The 16,980-nt window shown below is 42.3% G+C and overlaps 1 pseudogene; it reads left to right on the top strand.

Annotated features, from left to right (window-relative positions):
- Window positions 1-3,417: 3,417 nt before the first annotated feature.
- LOC122688298 overlaps window positions 3,418-16,980 on the top strand; it is a 29,957-nt pseudogene continuing 16,394 nt past the window's right edge.

Raw genomic sequence — 16,980 nt, 5'->3', positions numbered from 1 at the left:
CCAGCATTTAATGGTGTCACATACAGTAACTTTCACATACAAATTTGAGAACTACCATGCTAGACTAAAGTAAGACTGCCATCCTTCAAAAGTAAAGCCTATTCAGTGTCTGGGATTCGAATCACTCAACTTTTAGATAACTATCTCCACTGGTAAATGGAGATTGGATATGTGTGTATGTTGGGGTGGGGGGTGGAAGAGAAGGCTAAAAGATTCTAAACAGTTTCTATTCCCTTGTATGGTTTGCTCTATTCTTAAATATCAAGCTTCTATAACTTTCATATATGTGAATAGATCAACTGACTAGAAAATTTCCCACAACTCTTATTTCCCCCCTGAGGCCACTATTGGCAAACCTATCCACAAGTAAATGACACGTGCTCCCTCCAACTCATTTCCTGTTTTCCTTTTGTGACGTGGGTGCTGCGTAACTGCCAGCACTCACTGCACAGCCCCTCTGAGGTCTACTCTCCACCACAGCGCCCTCCAGGGCAGCCTTGTCCTTCTCTAGGTTCTCTTCCAATGTGTAGGATCACAGCTCCTCACTGGCCTTCGGTGGCTACACCCCTTTTCAAAGCATTCAGTTTAATTTATTTTTTAATGCATTTAGTGGGTTTTTTTGTTTTGCTTTGTTGTACTATGCTGCTTGCAAGATCTTAGTTCCCCAACCAGGGACTGAACCCAGGCCACTGCAGTGAAAGCACTGAGTCCTAACGACTGGACCACCAGGGAATTCCCTGTTCGGTTTATTTTTCACTCTGTTAATTTCATGATTCAACAATCTTTTCTAGGGAGGTAACTATCAATGTCTCTAGCTCAAATTCCAGCTCTAGACCCAGGATATTTACAGGACTACCTCATTCACCTTCTATATAATATGTTCAAGAAAAAACTCACCTATGACTTCACATCAACTCCTCTCCACTCTAGTGAAGGGTAACACCATCATCTCAGTTACTTAAGTTTAAAATTCTGGTTGGTATCATCAACTCTAGCCAGCTCATCACCCACCAAGTCAACTCCTGGCAGTTTTGTGCCTGCGAATTCTCCTCAACTTTCTGCTTCTCCATTACAGTTTCAGTTGACCTGTATCACTACTTTCAGCTCTTCTGCTCTGCAACCCATCCCACAGCATGCCACCAGCAGTGCATTCCAAATCAAATTTAACTTCACATCCACGCTCAAAAAACTTTCTAGGAAACCAGAGAAGTAAACATCCCTCATCTTGATTTAAAGCACTTCAGAGTTTGGTCAATATCTGCATTTCCAACCTTATCTTCCACCACTTCAGGCACCACAGTTACTGCCTGATCACTTCGGCCTACTCAGTTCAGTTCAGTTGCTCAGTCGTATCCGATTCTTTGTGACCCCATGGACTGCAGCACACCAGGCTTCCCTGTCCATCACCAACTCCTGGAGCTTACTCAAACTCATGCCCATCGAGTTGGTGACGCCATCCAACCATCTCATCCTCTGTCGTCCCCTTCTCCTCCCGCCCTCAATTTCTCCCAGCATCAAGGTCTTTTCAAATGAGTCAGTCCTTCGCATCAGGTGGCCAAAGTATTGGAGTTTCAGCTTCAACATCAGTCCTTCCAATGAATATTCAGGACTGATTTCCTTTAGGATTTACTGGTTGGTTCTCCCTGCAGTCCAAAGGACTCAAGAGTCTTCCCCAACACCACAGTTCAAAAGCATCAGTTCTTTGGTGCTCACCTTTCTTTATAGTCCAACTGTCACATCCATTCATGACTACTGGAAAAACCATGGCTTTGACTAGATGGACTTTTGTTGGCAAAGTAATGTCTCTGCTTTTTAATATGCTGTCTAGGTTGGTCATAGCTTTTCCTCCAAGGAGGAAGTGTCTTTTAATTTAATGGCTGTAGTCATCATCTGCAGTGATTTTGGAGCCCAAGAAAATAAAGTCTCTCCCTGTTTCCATGGTGTCCCCATCTGTTTGCCATGAAGTGATGGGACCAGATGCCATGATCTTAGTTTTCTGAATGTTGAGCTTTAAGCCAATTTTTTCACTTTCCTCTTTCACTTTCTTCAAGAGGCTCTTTAGTTCTTCGCTTTCTGCCATAAGGGTGGTGTCTGCATATCTGAGGTTAATGATACTTCTCCCAGTGATCCTGATTCCAACTTGTGCTTCATCCAGCCCAGCATTTTGCATGATGTACTCTGCATGTAAGTTAAATGAGCAGGGTGACAATATACAGCCTTGATGTACTCCTTTCCCTATTTGGAACCAGTCTGTTGTTCCATGTCCAGTTCTAGCTGTTGTTTCCTGACCTGCATACAGGTTTCTCAGAAGGCATCTGGTATTCCCATCTCTTGAAGAATTTTCCACAGTTTGGTGTGATCCACACAATCAAAGACTCTGGCATAGTCAATGAAGCAGAAGTAGATATTTTTCTGGGACTCTCTTGCTTTTTCAATTATCCAGCAGATGTTGGCAATTTGATCTCTGGTTCCTCTGCCTTTTCTAAACTGAGCTTGAACATCCGGAAGTTCACAGTTCACATACTGTTGAAGCCTGGCTTGGAGAAATTCGAGCATTACTTTGCTAGTATGTGAGATGAGTGTAATTGTGCAGTAGTTTGAACACTCTTTAGCATTGTCTTTCTTTGGGATTGGAATGGAAACTAACCTTTTCTGGTCCTGTGGCCACTTTTCAGTTTTCCAAATTTGCTGGCATATTGAGTATAGCACTTTCATAGCACCATCTTTTAGGATTTGAAATAGCTCAGCTGGAATCCCATTACCTCCACTAGCTTTGTTCCTAGTGATGCTTCCTAAGGCCCACTTGACTTCGAATTCCAGGATGTCTGACTCTAGGTGAGTGATTACACCATTGTGGTTATCTGGGTTATGAAGATCTTTTTTGTATAGTTCTTCTGTGTATTCTTGCCAACTCTTCTTAATATCTTCTGCTTCTGTTAAGTCCAACCAAAGCCATCAACAAATACACTGACTGCAATCACAAAATAATATTCAATGGCATTTCTCACAGAAAAAGAAATATTCCTAATATTAGGCTGCTAATATTGAACAGGACCTTAAACAGCCAAAAAGACTCTGAGAAAGAAGAACACAGCTGAAGGCATCTTCCTCTCCTACTTCAAAGTACATCACGGAGCTGTAGTAACCACCACAGTGAGGAGCTGGCACCAACACAGACACAAGGACTCGAGGAAAGAACAGAGAGCCCAGGAATGAACCCACTTGTACGTGGTCAGTTCATGAAAATCAAACCATGAACGAGTGAAGAGGAAAGGACAGTCTTCTCAAGAAACAGTGACAGGAAAACCGGCCACCTACACTGAAGAACATCCCTGGTCATTCTCTAGACCATCTAACAGAAATCTAACTGAAAACCTGCCATTTTGCACATGGAGCTCTTTCCCCTGGAGTCCTGAGATGGACCTCAGGTCAGTGCTCAGCTGGACACAGGAAACGCCTACTTCGTCCTCATTTTTCCCTCTTGCAGCGCCTCCCTGCTGGCGGGCACTGAGGCAAGCCCGCTCCTCTCAGCCTGGACGCAGCCCCATTATCCAGAAGCCAGAGCCCTGACAGCCCTGACGGCCCTGAGGAGAGAAAGCTCCCACCAGCTGGTCACCGAGCCCAGTCTGAAGGTAAAGCGTCCTGCGCCCGCGGGTCACAGGGGGCTTTGGCGCCCCCTGTGGGCCGCCGGAGAAGAGCGGGCAGCCCCGCGCTCACACAGCCCAGAGGGCTCACCCAGAAGCAGCTCTGCGGCGAGCGCTCAGACTGGAAGCCCAAACCCAAATGCAGCAGAACAGCTCCATGACCCTCCTCAAAACATGGCTAAGGAACAATCAGAGCCTGTATGGAATGCAGCCATAAAAAGGAACACATTTGAGTCAGTTCCAATGAAGTGGATGAACCTAGAGCGTATTAAACAGGGAAGTCAGTCAGAAAGAGAAAAACTCTGGAAGGATGGTCCTGACGAATCTGTTCACGCAGCAGCAGTGGAGATGCAGACATAGAGAACAGACTTACAGACAAGGGTGGGGAACAAGAGGGAGAGGGTGAGATGAATGGGGAGAGCAGCACGGATGCATGGACACCAACCTTGGTAACTAGACAACCAGTGGGCATTTGCTGTCTGACTCAGGGAACTCAAACTGGGGCTCTGTAATAACCTGGAGAGGTGGGAATGGGCGGGACGTGGGAGGGAGATTCAAGAGTGAGGGGACACACATACATCTATGGTTAACTCATGTTGATGTATAATCAATCAAACCAATATTGTAAAGCAATGATCAATCAACTAAAAATAAGTGTTTAAAAAAAAAAAAAAGGAATGAAATGAACAGAAACACAAACCTTGCAACTAACACCGTAATTCAATTTAAAAAACTATAAAATTTTATAAAACAACAAAAGATCTACATGGCCTTTGGTCTGGTGATGAGTTCTAACACACAACAAAAAAGCCAACTTACCAAATTGTGAATATAAATTATTTAAAACATTTACTTTTACAATTTTATACATTTACTCTGTGAAGGACCTTATTCAAGAGAACCACAAGACAAACTGTTAAATGAACCACTGAACACCCACCCTTGCCAGGCAACAGAGAAGAGAAAACACTTGCAGGAGTCATCTTACAACAGGAGGTTCTGGTAACGAACAAGGAACTCACAAGCTACCACCAACCAGGATTCTGGAGAGGTCAAAAAGAGATGGGAGACTCCAATCCAGAGGTCCTACCAACTTCCCAGGATCCCCCTCTCGGGAATCCATCTCGGCTGAGTGATGCGTGTGCCCCCAGGAAGGATCCCAATTCAGAAAGACTGGCAAGAGACAAGCCAGAAAGGAACCCAATGACCATAAAAGCCGAAACTGTGAGCCACGTGGCAGAGCAGTTCTCTCCGTTTCCCTGGCCCTCCTGCCCGGAGGCGCACCCGGGAGCGCCCCGCCCCCATGCCCACTTCCAGGAGAGGCCCCCCCGGCCTCGCTACTGCCCAGGTGAAACACGATGGCGAGCAAATCCACCCCTCAGAGACAATCCAAGCTTTTTATCAGCTGATCTGTCTACAATTTAGGGATAAAACTATGACTACAAAAAGGAAGCGTCGGACACGACTGAGCGACTGAACTGAACTGACTGACAGAAAGGAAAGATGACCTGACCTAGGACGGCAGTGATATTCTATAGAACCAGAGAAAATTGGTCCAACAAAGCTGGTTCTTTTGCATATGCAATTCAAAACAATTAGCTTGTTACAAAGGCCTGCCTAAGGCAAAACTTGAAGTTAACTCTTTCCAGGGCCTTGAAGGACTTCCCTGGTGGCTCAGATGGTAAAGCGTCTACCTACAGTGTGGGAGACCAGGGTTTGATCCCTAGATGGGGAAGATCTCCTGGAGAAGAGAATGGCAACCCACTCCAGTATTCTTGTCCACCTCCCCCCCCCCCAAAAAAAAGAGGACTCAAAGAAATACTTTAAATCTCAGGTGGAAAACTAGAAGATCTCTGTCTGTCTGTCTGGATTTATGTATGTCCTAGTGTGAATCTTCTGCTTTTTGATAATACTGCTGAAGCTGTGAGTTCTTATTTAAATGGTCTAAAGAAAAGGAAGCCCTTACAAATCAGACAGTTGTATATACAAGAAAAAATTGACCTAAATGAATTTCAGATTCACGTGAACTGGGAAATAGTCAATATTAAATATCTAGTTTTTTTTTTTTTTCTCTCTACTCTACTATAGACATGTCTAGGAGTCATTAACATTAAGCACAAAATTTTCATAGTGCCTAGGTTTATTATACGGAGAAGGCAATGGCAACCTACTCCACTACTCTTGCCTGGAAAATCCCATGGACGGAGGAGCCTGGTGGGCTGCAGTCCATGGGGTCGCTAAGAGTCGGACACGACTGAAGCGACTTAGCAGCAGCAGCAGCAGCAGGTTTATTATAAGTTAAAAAATTGCTATATTGTTATATCTGTCACAAGCTTGTCAACAAAGAAAGTACCTCTAAAAACAACAACAAAAAACTTCTAAAAAATGTAAATGTGATATGAGCTTTTAGATAAACTATTAACAATAATTATACTCTAAAATACCTGTCTGTAATAGTCTAGATTGAAGGCAGAGGAAAAGGGGACGACATAGGATAAGATGGTTGGATTGCATCACTGACTCGATGGACGTGAGTTTGAGCAAGCCCCTGGAGTTGGTGATGGACAGGGAAGCCTGGCGTCCTGCAGTCCACATGGTCACAAAGAGTCAGACACGACTGAGCAACTGAACTGAACTGAACTTACAATAGTTTCTCTAGATTTTGGTTACCTGAGTTTCTATCATTGTGCTAAACTAAGTGATGACAGTGTATTGAATAGCTAGGTCATTTCCAAATAAATTAAGGTTCTGAAACGTTCACTACTTGACAGGACCTTCCTCTAACACAGAAACTAAAGAGATTTTTGACTATCCATGAATAGTGTCTGGTGCCATCCTGAGATGTTCAGTGTAAGAAAGCAATTTTTTTTTTTTTTTTTTTTTTAGATATTATCACTGATACGTATGTTCACCAATCTATAGAATGCCAATATAAAAGTCAGTTCTTGGTTGCTTAAGGAAATGTACGACTTGTTATTAAAGAAGGTATGAGAAATGAAATTGCATTTGATGAAGGAAAACGAAGTAGTTCTGACTTACAGGTGGCAGTTTCAGGATGGGAGAAGCAAAGGAATGGGTACAGAATGGGATAAGGAGGTTTGATGGAAAGTGGACCCCCAGAAAAGAGTCTTGTGCCTAGTACAAGTTTTCTTGAGATGTTGAACTGCCTTTGCTAATGGATTTTAAGTTTCTTTATACCTCTTATGTGATCTGTTCTAGGTTTACTTTTGAAATCTTTTGTTAACTTTGGCTAAGTGGATCAGTATTGTTTCACGGTGACTTATGTGATCCTACTTGACTGTTATAAACCCTTTTGATATTTGTGAACAAACCTTCCTAAATAATTGACTTCTAGCTAACTTTGGGATGCTTCAGAGGGCCCCTCTGAAAGCATCCCAAAGAGAGATATTAAACAATCTGAATTCATTTGGCAAGTTAAACTACATGGGAAGTGCTGTCAGAAAGAGTGATGAATCTTCCCAAGTTATATTATATGGTGGATGTTACTGTAAGGTATAGTTTGGGCCAAGGCAGAAAAGAAGGAGAGAGAGATGGCATTTGTAGTTGGGCATGGGGTGAGGAGTCCCAGATAGATACAACCGGCCTGGAGCCTCAGGGCAGGACCTAAATTTCGGTTTTGTTTTCTCCGAAGTTAGATGATTCAGCAAGGGCCTTTGAGACTGTTGTTTTCTTTTCTAGGCCCAAAGACTCCTTCAGTTACTAATATAGGTATCCTAGAAATTATGTGACATCCATGAAAATCTGATATGTCCTGGTAAAATGCTGTCAGTTATAATTCTAGTTATCATATTAAAGTGTTTCAAGTCACAGCAGTGACCAGACTACTTTGTCAATTTCTATCTAATCAGGTTTTAAACATGCCTTCTATGGTTTCACACTGGTGCCTTTGCAAAAATACTGCCATTTCAAATTATATGTGGAAAAGACTTTTCTAAGCTTACCTGTAAACAATTTTTTGTTTGTTATCTGGTAAGCTGGTACCAGACTGGAATTTAGTCTCCTCTCTAGGTTAAGAGAACAAAGTTTTCTTAGAATGCAGCTTTTGATCACAGATGATGAATTTCTTTACCTTTCAGTGATTTATATTTGTTTTTATCATCTGTTTTTTACTTCGGTAAAGTAAATAAGCATTATTTAAGATTATGGTACAGGTAGGATGGACCAAGCTTTCCCCACTCCTGCAAATTCCCTTAAGCCTTAAGACCTCAGATTCTTCTCATGGGACCAAGGTCTCACTTCCCTCCAGAGGGACAATCCAAGCTGTTTATCAGCTGATCTGCCCCTGATAGCAGAGTCAATTTGAGCATGAGTTGGTCTATAATTTAGGCATGAAACTATGACTACATAAAGGAAAGATGACTTTTTGATGCAGGATGGCCATGATATTCCTTGGACTTCAGAGAAAATTGGTTAAAATGAAACTTTTTTCCCTTGGAAACTGCAAAGCAAGTTCTTTTAGCATATGCAATTGAAGACATCTAGGTTGTTAGGTCAGTTTTCATTCCAGTCCCAAAGAAAGGCAATGACAAAGAATGTTCAAACTGCCGCACAATTGGACTCATCTCACACTCTAGTTAAAGTAATGCTCAAAATTCTCCAAACCAGGCTTCAGCAATACGTCAACCGTGAACTTCCAAATGTTCAAGATGGATTTAGAAAAGGCAGAGGAATCAGAGATCAAATTGCCAACATCCACTGGATCATTGAAAAAGCAAGAGAGTTCCAGAAAAACATCTATTTCTGCTTTATTGACTATGCCACAGCCTTTGACTGCGTGTATCACAATAAACTGGGGAAATTTCTGAAAGAGATGGGAATACCAGACCACCTGACCTGCCTCTTGAGAAATCTGTGTGCAGGTCAGGAAGGAACAGTTAGAACTGGACCTGGAACAACAGACTGGTTCCAAATAGGAAAAGGAATATGTCAAGGCTGTATATTGGCACCCTGCTTATTTAACTTATATGCAGAGTACATTGTGAGAAACGCTGGGCTGGGTGAAGCACAAGCTGGAATCAAGATTGCAGGGAGAAATATCAATAACTTCAGATATGCAGATGACACCACCCTTATGGCAGAAAGTGAAGAACTAAAGAGCCTCTTGATGCAAGTGAAAGAAGAGAGTGAAAAGGTTAGCTTAAAGCTCAGCATTCAGAAAACTAAGGTCATTGCATCCAGTCCCATCACTTCATGGCAAATAGATGGGAAAACAGTGGAAAGAGTGGCAGACTTTATTTTGGGGGCTTGGAAATCACTGCAGATGGTGACTGCAACCATGAAATTAAAAGATGCTTACGACTTAGAAGGAAAGTGTTGACCAAACTAGACAGCATATTAAAAAGTTGAGATGTTGCTTTGCCAACAAAGATCCGTCTAGTCAAGGCTACGGTTTTCCATATGTCATGTATGGATGTGAAAGATGGACTATAAAGAAAGTTGACAGCCAAAGATTTGATGCTTTTGAACTGTGGTGTTGAAGAAGATGCCCAAAGGTTTCTTAGACTATGAGGAGACCCAACCACTCCATCCTAAAGGAAATCAGGTCTGAATATACATTGGAAAGACTAATATTGAACCTGAAACTCCAATACTCATTTGGAAGTTGCTTTGATTTGCCTGTTGAGTGTGGGAGCACTACCTGGACACAGGGCCTCAGGGGTCATTGCCACTGAATCATGACCTCCATGCAAGCGCATTCCAGCTGTGTGACAGTCAGCACGCAGGAGACTGGGAAAGCTATCTTCCTTGGAGGAAGGAAAGGCATCCACAGAGAGTGTGTTTTCAGGCCTCTATTTGCAGCAAGTGTTTTGCTTCTCAGACGTCAGACCTGCAGGCCTGCTCCAAGGGCCTCAATTCCAGAGTCAGGGCCGTGTGTCTCCCTGCACATTCCGAGCCTTGCAAACACATTCCTGGGTCAGAGCGGTGCTGCCCATGAGGAAGAAGGCTGCAGGAGTGTGTCTGAGGGGGCCAGGGGCCATGATGGGGTCACCTGGTCGAGGGCATCTTGCACATTCAATGGGCCCCAGGCGAGGAGTTATGGACCAGCCCCTTGCTGGAGATATCCCAAAGCGAGGAGCAAAGCTAGGTCTGTCAGAAGGAGGAAAACAGCAATGGGATGGATTTTTCAAGCAGTTGGTAGGTCACACCGTGTTAGGGCTCCCCAGAGGGACATGCAAATTTTGGCCCCTAGGTCCAGTATCCAGGGGTGCGCACAGGGTGTTATCCCCGCATGATCCAAGAATGTTCCAGACAGACCTAGGCTCACCAGCTGTTGCTAGGCCACACTGCTTCAGGCGCCCCCGAGAGAAACAGGCGCCCTGTGGCCCCTAGGCCTGGTATGTAGGTTCACACACAGGGTGTGTCCCCGTAGGAGCCAAGACTTTTCCTGACAGTCCTAAACTCACTAGAGCTGTTTTCAGAGCAAAGGGGATGGAACAGATATGTGAAGGTGGCTCTGCCTTTCCCTGTGAGTGTGGGGCCCCTCCCTATGGCCCCAGTCTCAGAGGAAACTGCCCCTGAGAAAGGACCTCCAAGAAGCCCTTTTCCAGCAAGCTGGGACGCGGAGTTCGCAGGATGCGGGGAAAGCGCGCCTCCTTCAGGAAAGAAGAGGCAGTCACCCGGTGTGTGTTTGCAAGCCTGTATTTGGAAGGAACAGGTTCGCTTATACAACAGGAGACCTCCAGTTCTGCTCAGAGGACCGAAGTTCCAGGGGCAGGGCTGTGTATCTCCCCTTCCCGTTGCCATCCTTGCAAAGACATTCCTAGCTGATAGCAGTACTGCCCATGAAGAAGCAAGCAGCAGGACTGTATTTGACATGACTGGGTGCCTTCGTGCGCTCAGATCCTCAAGGGGCCTTTCCTCTCAAAGTAGGCCCCGTGTCCCCTTGGGGAGGGGGTTGGGCCGTCTTCCCTCCACACTGCCAAAGGGTGGAGCAAAGCTAGCTCTGTCAGAGGTATGAAAAGAGCAACTGGACAGATTTTCAAGCTCTTGCTAGGCTGCACCGCTTCAGGGCCCACTGGAGTGAAACAGGTGCTCTGTGGCCCCTAGGTCGGGTATGCAAGTTCATACACAGAGTGTGTTCCCTTAAAAGCCAAGAATGTTCCTGATATACCTAGGCTCACTAGAGCTCTCCTACAGAGCAAAGGGGACAGAGGGGATGTGTGGAGGTGGCTCTGCCTTTCTCTGTGAGTTTGGGGCTACTCCCTACGGCCCAGCCTCTGGAACTTCGGTCCCCTGAGCAGATCTGGAGGTCTCCCATTGTATAAGCGAAACTGTTCCTTCCAAATAGAGGCTTCCAAACACACGCCAGGTGGCTGCCTCTTCTTCCCGAGGGAGGCTCTTTTAGAACATACATATGTATGCATACTTGCGTAAATATGAATAAAATACCTCTGTGTGCGTGCTAAGTCACTTCAGTCATGTCTGACTCTTGGCGACCCTATGGACAGTAGCCTGCCAGGCTCCTCTGTCAGTGGGATTCTCCAGGCAAGAATACTGGAGTGGGTTGCCATGCCCTCCTCCAGGCAATCTTCTTGACCCAGGGATCAAACCCACATCTCCTGCATTGTCAGATGGGTTCTTTATGACTAGGGCCACCTGGGAAGCTCCAAAATACCTCTAGATGTGTTTAAAAATGGTAACAATCCCCTCTCAGAGGTGGCCGTGGGACTGGGGTTCTAGGGGCTGGAGGGGAAAGGAAGGGACTTTTCTCTGCAATACTGTTTTCTACCTTTTCTATTTTATATGTATTCAAAAAAGTAAAAATAAAAAATAAACTCAGAACATCTAAGAAAAATATATATATATTTTTGGCTGTGCTGTGTCTTTGTTACTGCAAGGGCTCTTTTCTCTAGTTGCGGTGAGCAGGGGCTGCTCTTCAGTTGTGGTGTGCAGACTTCTCATCGTGATGCCCTTCTTACTTTGGAGCACAGGCTCTAGGGCGCCTGGGCTTCAGTTGTGGAAGCATGCTGGCTCAGTAGCTGGGCCTCTGGGCTCGAGAGCACAGGCTCAATAGTTGTGACTTGTAGGCTCAGTTGCTCCGCAGCTTGTGGAATCTTCCTGGATCAGGGATCGAATCTGTGTCTTCCTGCATTGGCAGGTGGATTCTTTCCCACTGAGCCACCAGGGAAGCCCCTAGGACATTTAAGAAAAGAAAGAAAAGAAATTGTTTCTTTTCTCTTCAAAGATAGAAGATCAGAATAAGGAAATGGATGGCTTTCTTGGTACACTGTGTAACAATCTACATGAACTAAAAGAAAAAACAGTTTCTTCCTTGGCTGAAACACAGAAGCTGTGTGAAAACTAAAGACGTGAAGAAAGCAAAGAAAATCCATTCACAGGTATATAGGTGATTTGAGTGTAAAAAGAAAGCTTTATGATCTTTAGATCCCTGTTACAGACTGAATGCTATATAACTAAATTAGAAACCTGAAAATACTGTCAGCACTTTTGCTTATAACAGTAATTAACGTGAAATAATCAAGAGTACTTTTCTTGATCAGTTAATATTTGATGATTTCTACATTCAGAGTGCAGTGCAGTGAGACAAGACAGTCCTTTCTTCATATCAAGAAGAAAGATGAAGCTGCAGAAATATACCATTGGGAGTACAATTAGAAGAAAATGATTATAACATCTAAAGTGAGCTTGTATCTACGTTATAACCCAGGTGACTCGCGTGGTTCCGGCAGCAGCAGTAGCTGTAGTTGTGGCAGAAGGAAGCAAAGCTTAACAGGAGACGAGAGCCAGAGAAGTGACAGGGAAAGCTATAGGTTGTAATAGATTTATGAACTCAGCCAAGAACAGTGCTGGCAGAGCCTAGCTGCTTCAAAGAAGACACGTTTTAGACAATACCTAAGTGTATGGGCAGAAAAACTTGAGGACTATATTTGTAACTGATTGTGTAACAGTTTATTTTAGTTTCTGTTCTGTGGAAAGTGTAAAGTGTTCCAACAGAAGGTTTTAATGTAGATTTTATTTTTTTGCACCTATTCTGTTGATTGCTAAATGTAATAGTCTGATCATGACACTGAATAAATGTGTCTTTTTAAAAACAGTCTGCTCTGAAGCCATTTTGGTAAACTACCCCAACAGTGTGAAGTCAGATTTTCTTCAGGGTGATGCTGGGTTCCGAATTTATTCACAGCCTGCTTGGGTGGAGAAGCCCTTGTCTTCAGGAAGCTTGGTGAAGTTGAACTAACAGTTACTGTGTTATGACCTGGTGTTCACAGCTAAAAAGGTCACCCAAGCAAAGTCATGGAGTTTTTAGGTTACTAATATGATTGTTGGCACATCCTATGCAATATACATAACTTGAGTTATGGTGCCATGTAAAGTTATAGATGGGAGTGAAGCTTGTGAATCATGTGTTATCATGTGTAATCATTTAATAACCTCTTGAGAGAATTCTGGGGTGGTATAGTGCTTCGGCCGCCACGCTTTTACTGTTGTGGCCCGGGTTCAATCCCTGGCCAGGGAACTAAGATCCCACGAGCTGCTTACTGCAACCAAAGGAACCAAACCAACCAAAACAAAAACACCCCTCTTGGATGGAATGAAAAAAAAAAAAAAAATTAAAGCAACTTTAAGATAAGATTGTTTTCCTAACTGATAAGCATAAAACTTTTCACACAAAAGGTTAATATTGAAATTCGTACAAGTAATAGTTAACATTTATTGAGCAACTCACTATGTATTTATTCCTCCCACCAGCACAGATACAGGTTCTATTACTAGCTCAGTTTTCTAATGAGGAAACTGAGTCCTTGAGAACATCTGATAATATTTAGATCCCCTTCTAGCTATGGTAGTGATTATACTGCCTGAAAGGAATCCATTTTTGGAGGAACTTTTCTGTATGTTTCTAGAACATATTCTTGAAATTTGAAATTGCAGCAATTTCTTATACCTCTTCATAGAGTGTTTGCCTTAAACCTGTCTAGATCTTTTTAGGTATATATTCTGACGAACACCTATGATGTGAGAAGTATTTTAGCATGAGTGACTTGACTTCTCTGGTTTACTAACTGAGCTGTTTCTTAGATATTCTAGAACTTGAGGTTAGCACTGACAAACCTGTTTACATGTAGATAAATCTAATACTTGCATTTCCCTCTACTTTGAGATTAGCAGAAATACTGACATTTTACTCAAAATCAACGGGTTAAATGTGTATTGTCAGCTGCTGTGTTATTCAGAGATGTGTTTCAAGATGCCACATATGAGAAAATGATAAGCTCTTTTGACATTAAAATGACCCAACTAGGTTCTATAAAATGTTTCAGCTATATTAGAAAGAAAAGTGAAGTCGCTCAGTCATGCCCAACTCTTTGGGACCCTGTGGACTGTAGATCGCCAGGCTTCTCTGTCCATGGGATTCTCCAGGCAAGAATACTGGAGTGGGTTGCCATTTCCTTCTCCAGGAGGTCTTCCCAACCCAGGGATCGAACCCGGGTCTCCCGAACTGCAGGAAGACGCTTTATCCTCTGAGCCACCAGGGAAACCCTGAACTGCTTGACTCATTGGATTTTCAGCATTACTTTTCCTTCTAGTAGTGTTATCAGTTAGGAAGCAACTATGTGTATCTGTCAAAATGGTTCTTTTTTTGGTAAATTTGGTTAGTTCTGAGGTACACTGAAAGTAACTTGTTACTTATAGTTAAAGTAGCTTGCTAATTTAAAAGTTTGCTAATTATTTACTTTAAAAAAATGCCTGTAATATGATTATTCCTTTAACATCACTTCTACTACCTTCCTCAGAGAGGTGGAGTTAAAGATCTCTTATTAGTAATGTGCATCATTCTCACCTATGGGAAAATACTTTATATCAGTATGGAGTAAAAAGTTTAACCATTATAATTTCAATCTTTTCCCTCCCCACACCTTTCTTACAGGAACTTTACCAGTTATTCAGTCTTTGGGAGGAGAGATTCTGTGATTTGGAGGAAAAGTGTAAAAACATCCAGAAACCAGTTAGCAGTGTTCAAGAAAATACAGAGCAGTAAGCTGTTTTTAAATTCACTTTAGCTTTTCTCTACCTGAAATTCTTTCTGAATAAAAAGTTTAAATAGTACAAATACGATCAACCCATTTTCTCATATATTTTATTATGTTCATTTTATCATCCTCATTTCCTCTCTCCCCCTGTCTCTGTAATATTATATATTATATTAAATAATTATATAATACTATATAGTATGTTGAAGTGACATGAAGTGAAAGTTGCTCAGTCGTGTCTGACTCTTTATGACCCCATGGACTGTAGCCCACCCGGCTTCTCTGTCCATGGAATTCTCCAGGCCAGAATACTGGAGTGAGTAGCTGTTCCCTTCTCCAGGGGAACTTCCCAACCCAGGGATCGAAGCTAGGTCTCCCACATTGCAGGTGGATTCTCTACTGTCTGAGCCACCAGGGAAGCCCATATAGTTAGTATATTGTATTATATAACATTGCCTGTAGATGAACAATCTTTTGAGTGACAGTGGATACAGATATTTATATATTATATAATATATAATACTATATATATATATAATTTTCTGAATAAGTTAGGGTCTTTGTAATCTCCACTTTCCCCCAAATACTTCAGTGTATATCCTAAAAACAAAAGATACTGTCTTATATAATAATTATTTTACTTAAAAATTTTATTGGAATATAGCTGGTTTACAGTGTTGTGTTAGTTTCACGTGTAGAGCAAAGTGAACACATATACATATATCCCATTTCTTTTTAGATTCTTTTCCCTTGTAGGTTATTACAGAATATTAACTAGAATTCCCTGTGTATACAGTAGGTTCTTATTAGTTATTTATTGTAACAATTATCTTAAATTGAGAACTGCTCTTATCTAATATCACACCTAATTCAAATTTTGCCAATTCTCTCACTAATGTTTTTTATAAGAAAAAAAAAAAAAGATTTTCCTCCTGGTCCAGGATTTAATTGAGAATCACACATTGCAATTAATTGTCATGTCTCTTTGAGTCTCTTTTAATCTGGAGCAGTTGCTTAGTCTTTGTCTTTTGTGGCCTTTTCTTTTTCCAGGAGCATAGAATATTTATTTAGTAGAGTGTCCCTCATTTGGGGTGGCCTTCATGGTTAGTTGGAGTTGTCAAGAATAACACAAAAGTAGTGTGTTCTTAGTGCATCTCAGATATTAAGGGGTTTACTATAACTTTGATAATTTGGGTATAGTGTTGTCCTCTAGATTTCTCCCCTGTAAAGTTCCTTTGCAATTAATAAAGAACTTAAGGAGAGATACTTTGAAACTATATAAGTATCCTGTTCTTCTTAGAATCCATTGATATGTATGTCTGAAATAATTATGATAGTGGTTGTCAAAAGATCTTTTTCTAACCCCATCATTCCTTCTACATGTGTTAGCTGGCATTCTACTGAGAGGAAGAGCTTTCCCTTTCCCTTGCCATTTATTCTTATTCATTTATGTTATCACGTACTCATGGATTCTTCTATCCTCTGGGTTTTCATCCACTATGTTTTTATTTTGATGCTTAAATTATCCCAGGTTTTTGTATTGTTGTTGTTATCGGGTTTTTTTGCTTGCTTGTTTGTTTTTGGCTGTGCAGCGTGGCATGTCAGATCTCAGTTCCCTGAACAGGGATCGAACCTGTGCCCCTGCGGTAGAAGCCTGGGGCCCTAACCACCGGGCAGCCAGGGAGCGCCCTGCCCCAGTTTTGACTGGTGAGAGCCTCTTCAAGTGGTCTTCTGTGTCCTTTTGACATGATCTGACTGTTTTGAGGGGTCACCAAGAATCAGAAGAACTGAGCAACTAACAGACACACACGTAGCATGGTGTTCCAGTAATCTTGTACTTTCTCAGCTCCAGCTCTACAATCATAGTAACAAAACTAAGATCGGGGCACTAGATGTTCTTACTGCTACTAGGATGTCGTTTCTTCTGAGGCTTCTCAGGTGGACATAGCTGGAAATATATGTGTGAATGTGTACATATATGTGCACATAAGTATCTTTTCAGTCCATATTCATGCTGCTTTTTCAGACTGTGAGAAACTTGGCTTTCATCCACAATATATTTACGTGTTTGCTCAATTTTAGAATGCACATGAAGTAATTTAACAATTTCTAACTCATATTCATGATGAAATATATATTTACTAATTAGAGCAGGGCTTGGCAAACTATGACTCTGGGCTGGATGCCTGCTACTGCAGATAATTCTATGGACATAACCATGTTTGTTTACTCCATCTGCCAGTTTGTTTATGTGTTGCCTTTGGCTGTATTTAGCTGCTTTTACACTGAAAAGAGTATATCAAAGACTACTTGTAAGCCTA

Source organism: Cervus elaphus, chromosome 33, assembly GCF_910594005.1.
Source record: "Cervus elaphus chromosome 33, mCerEla1.1, whole genome shotgun sequence".
NCBI classification, from domain to species: domain Eukaryota; kingdom Metazoa; phylum Chordata; class Mammalia; order Artiodactyla; family Cervidae; genus Cervus; species Cervus elaphus.
Note: the sequence above shows the minus strand (reverse complement) of the source record. Positions and strands in the feature narration are given on the sequence as shown.